This window comes from Myodes glareolus, chromosome 3 (assembly GCF_982192425.1).
Source record: "Myodes glareolus chromosome 3, mMyoGla1.1, whole genome shotgun sequence".
Lineage (NCBI taxonomy): Eukaryota > Metazoa > Chordata > Mammalia > Rodentia > Cricetidae > Myodes > Myodes glareolus.
Window position 1 is genome coordinate 77,693,540 of NC_142028.1, and position 5,349 is coordinate 77,698,888.

Sequence of the window (5,349 nt, forward strand, 5' to 3'; positions counted from 1 at the left end):
GTCCTCTTCTGGCCTGCAGGGATACATGCAGACAGAACACTGCATACATAATAAATAAATAGACATACACACAGACAGAATATTGTATACATAATAAATAAATAAATAAGACTTTAAAAAAAAAAAGAAGTGAGTTCATAGAAAGTCTACTAGTTTGGGCCTTACAGACAATGTCCCAGTAGGGAGCCTGTCAGTATCTGTGAGGAGATCTGAGGAGAGGCTAGATTCTAACATTCTACTTCTTTTTTGAAAAGATATATTTTTAAGGATTATTTATGTCTGTTGAGTGTTTTGCCTACGTGTATGCCTGCTGAGTGCCACCCTGTGGGTTCTGGAAACTGAACCTGAGTCCTCTGCAAGATAAACAAGTGCTCTTGACACAAGCCATCTCTCCAGGCTTGTGATTTGTTTAATTTTACATTATGGGTCTATCTGTATGTCTGTATGCATATGTCTGCATGTGAATGCGGGTGCTGGGGAAGGCTAGAGGCATCAGGTTCCCTGGAGGTTCTGGTAGAGTTAGAGCAGCTGTGAGCCTTCCAACATGGGTGCTGGGAGCCAGACTCCTCTGGAAGAGCTGTACATGCTCTTAACCGCTGAGCCGTTCCTCCAGATGGACCATCACATTCTTATAAGAGAGAGCTATTGAGAGTTGATGGCTGCTAAGAGAGGAAGGGTCAGTTTCCTCTTGGGGCTGAAAGCCACCTTTAATTTCGGTGAGGGACTAGGAGTAACATAGACTAGATAATAAAGATGATGACTTTTCAAGATGGTTGATTGTTTTTTCATTCTCCTGACCTAAGATAAAAACCTGGTAGCTTAAAACAAAGGCCTGGCAGGCTTTTTCTCTGACTGTAGGTAGTCCAGTTTGTGGATCAGTTCAGCAAATTCAAGGCCAGACCAGGATGTGTTTACTCCACTGTTGTAGACCTATCCTAGCTGCCTTCTTATATTTGTTAAAACTGACCAGTCTGAAATTGGGGGAGACCCCTCCAAAGACCCTTAAAACCCCTAACCTTCAAGGAGAGACAGGGCTCCTTTGTACAGAGTCCTTTCCCCTCTGCTTGCAAGACGTCTTTTTCTGTGTGCCCTTTGTTTGTGCATATTCTCCCACACCAAATAAAAGCCTTTCTTATCTAGTGGTGTACCTCTTTAATCCCAGCATGGGAGGCAGAGTCAGGCAGTTCTCTTGAATTCCAGGCCAGCCTGAGGTTCATAGTGAGAACTGAACTGAGGTCTCCTCAAATAGCAGGAAGCACACTTAGTCAGTGAGCTATGTTTCTAACACCAGGTCCTCATTTGTGTGCAGCAAACTTTACAAGCTAGCTGGAATTCTTTTCAACTTTTTGTTTTATTTTTGCTTTTTGAGCCAACGTTTCTTTGTGTAGCCTTGATTGTCCTGCAACTCGCTCAGTAGATGAAGCTAATCTCAATCTGAGAGATTTACCTGCTTCTGCCTCCCTGTAAGGATAAAAAAATAAAAAAAGTGAAGTGGGTTCCTTTCAGTGGGGTCCAGTCAAGGTATACCACAAAGCAAGTATACCATGAGCAATAAAGTCAGTGAAAGAAGTTTATTGGGGAGGGGGAGGAACGAGTGTAACTGAAGGAGTCTCTTTCACCTGCCCATGGCCATTCAGTCCCAAAGAAACACACAGAGGCTTATGTTAATTATAAACTGTTTGGCCTGTTAGCTCAGGCTTATTATTAACTAGCTCTTACAACTTAATCCATAATTCTTATCTATGTTTAGTCACATGGTTTGGTACCTTTTCTCAGTGAGGCATTCTCATCTTGCTTCCTCTGTGTCTGGGTGGTGACTGACTCTCTGCCTGTTCTCTTCCCAGAATTCTCTTAGCCTGTTTGCTCTGCCTATACTTCCTGCCTAGGTACTAGCCAATCAGCATTTTATTAAACTAATACGAGTGACAAGTCTTTGCAGTGTACAGAGCATAATCCCACAGAATTTCCCCCTTTTTTTTCAAAACAAGAACCTGGAATCTAATCTCCTTTGTTTAACTTTATTCCTGACCATTATCTATAACAACTTGTAACCAACATGCTAAACAAAGACAAACATCCACAATACATTTTTTAAAAAACATTTGTCGCCCTTCCACACACATCAAGTGCTTTTATTTATTTATTTATTTATTTATTATACAGTGTTCTGCCTGCATGTATCCCTGCAGGACAGAAGAGAGCACCAGATCTCATTACAGATGGTTGTGAGCTACCACGTGGTTGATGGGAATTGAACTCAGGACCTTTGGAAGAGCAGGCAGAGCTCTTAACCACTGAGACATCTCTCCAGTCCCCACAATACAGTTTTTTGGGGGGAAGTTGGCCTAGTTTTCTAGGCTACTTCCTGCTGTTTGGGGGTGCTGATAGTCTATGGGGACCCAACGAAAATTTAGGATTATGGTCAAGTCCTGACTGGAGTATTCAAGCCAGTAGCCTTGATGCCGTTCTGGATGCAGAACTCAGAAAAAACTGCAGCAGAGGGTCTCTGAAACCTTAGATCAGAGAAGAATGGAAGAGCGAAAGGTCATGGGGGCATGAGAGAGGCAGGCAGACAAGAGGAAGAAGAGAGGCACTTTACGGTGTGGACATGTCACACAGCTGATGGTGGAAAAGTACCTGGTGGGGGGCTGGAGAGATGGCTCAGCGGTTAAGAGCATTGCCTGCTCTTCCCAAGGTCCTGAGTTCAATTCCCAGCAACCACATGGTGGCTCACAACCATCTGAAATGAGATCTGATGCCCTCTTCTGGCCTGCAGGCAGACACACAGACAGAATATTGTATACATAATAAATAAATAAATAAATAAAAAAGAAAAGTACCTGGTGGTACCTTTTGATGATGAAACTGCTTTGGCGGCAGAGGCAGGCTGTGACTGCAGCAGAAACTAACACTCCTGGGTGCTGGGATTAAAGGCATGTACCACCACAGTCTGGCTTCTTTTTAAAATTAAAAACAAATGATTTTAAGTTTGTTTTGTCTCCATGTATGTCTATGTGCCACATATGTGCCCGGTGCTTACGGAGACCAAAAGAAGGTACTGAATCCCACAGAACTGGAGTTACAGATGGTTATGAGCCACCATGTGGTGCTGGGAATTGAATGTGGTCCTCGGGAAAAGCAGCCAGTGCTCTTTTGTTGTTTTGTTTTCTTGAGACAGGGTTTCTCTGTAGCTTTAGAGCCTGTCCTGGAACTTGCTCTGTAGACCAGGCTGACCTCGAATTTACAGAGATCCACCTGCCTCTGCCTCCCAAATGCCAAAATTAAAGGCCATCACTGCCTGGAAAGCCAGTGCTCTTAATCTCTCTCCAGTCCTCTAACTGGATTTTTTTTTTTAAATCTTAGTTGGTGAGAAGATTCAACCAGATTCCAGGATATGGGGCTCTTTTCCTTTCTCATGTTTCCATAATTTTCCTGTCTTTATACTCTGCCTCTTCCATAGCTCTGGGCATGATGTCGAAGGTCTATAATCATAGCATAGAGGAGGCAGAGGCAGGAGGATCTCAGTAAGTTCTAAATCAGACTAGGCTACACAGTAAGATGTCTACACATCTCAAAACAAAACCAAAACTCAACCTAAACCAAAACAACAGCAAATAAACCCCAAACCTCCAAAATATCCCTGTGAAAAGATATTGCCATTGTTAACCCACACATTGTTGGACCTTCTCCTGGGAATGATCCCACACCAGGGGGTCATCTTCATGGCAATGAAGTTATTTTCTTTTTATGTATGTGTTTTTGCTTCTTTTAGCTGCTCACAGCCTTTTCTGCTCCCAACAAGAGATTCCTACGGAAATTCAAATTTCTTGGATGTTATTCTCCTGGGGAACCGCATTCCCCAGGAGGCCCCTATGCGCAGGTGCAGAGTGAAGCGTGGTCCGCCTGACTCAAAAGGCTTCATTTCCCAAAAATCACTAGCACCCACAATCCAACAGGGACGCACCTGTACCCTGGATTGGTCTTTAAAAAGGCAGAACCGCGGTACCCCCTCCTCTTTTTTCCCCCTTCCTGCTTCTAGCATGCACCGCCCTCACGCCCCTTTCCTATAATAAAGCTACACGTGGGTTTGTTTGTACCTCGTGGTCTATTTCGTATTCCGCAGAAAGAACAACATTTGGTGCTGAAACCCGGGAAGAACAACATTGGGTTCATTGTTTCCACGTCTAAAAGCCAAAGGAAGGACACCCGTATCTCTTTACTGTATCCTCATTCCTGCCAGGCAGGCTGGTGACCAAGGATCGTAAGTTTAAGGCTAACCGAGTTACACAGCAAAACCTTGTCTAAATCAACAAAAAAATGCTAGCAGTGATAGGGATTGAGTCTATGGCCTCATACTTGCTAAGTGAGTGCTCTACCACTGAGCTATACAGTACCAAGCACCCCTCCCCCCAATAAACAAACCCGCACAACAAAACAAAATGGGGACAATTAATCTACCTTATAGCTGAGGACAATAAATGAATTACTATGCTAAAAAGGTTCTTTCAAGTAAATAGTGGTAAATGTCATTGTCATGAGTATGCTTTCAAGATTAGTGAGCGGTTAGGAGATGCATGGGACTGTGTTAAGTACTTTGTACCCTTTTATTTTTGAGACAGGGTTCTTATAGAACTCTCACTGTCCTGAAACTCACTCTGTAGACCAGTCTAGCCTCATAGAGATCCGCCGGCTTCTGCTTCGTGAGTGCTAGTATTAATGGCGTGCACCACCAGGCTCCGCTACTTTGCACACTTTAATTCACGTCTGAGAATAACGCCGTTGGGGAGGTACTGTAATATTACTTAGATAAAAGCAAACTGATTTTGAGAGAATGGGTGGTTATGTCTAATTTGAAAATCACAACTCTGTCCCAGAAAAAGGCGGCTAATTTCAAAACATCTCAGACCAATTGGCAGCCCAGCACCAACGCCTCCGCTCATCTTTCGATCGGCCACTGGCCTTGACTACCTTCAGCTCCTATTTCTGCTCCAGGTCTAGTACAGGAAAGATACTCACGGCTCTAAGAGGCCGAACCAAATTATAACAAATGTGCCGCCTTTCCTAATCTAGTTCGGGCAGCGACTCCTCTGGCGCAAACCATTCATTTGGTTCACTTGCGTGAGCCAAATTCAGCAGCCAGGAAGGCTAACAAACCTATAAACAGGAGCCCACCTGCCAGTCGCCCTAGCCGGGCTAAGCCACGCCCCCTAGAGGTCGGTCTCCAGGCGGAAATACAAGACCCTTAGCAGCTTCAGCCCTAGGCCCGCCCCTTCCTTCAGGCCGGAACGTCGAGCGTCTTGATCGCTGAACGCAGCCAATAGGGGAATGCGGCGGCAGAGTGGCGGGAGG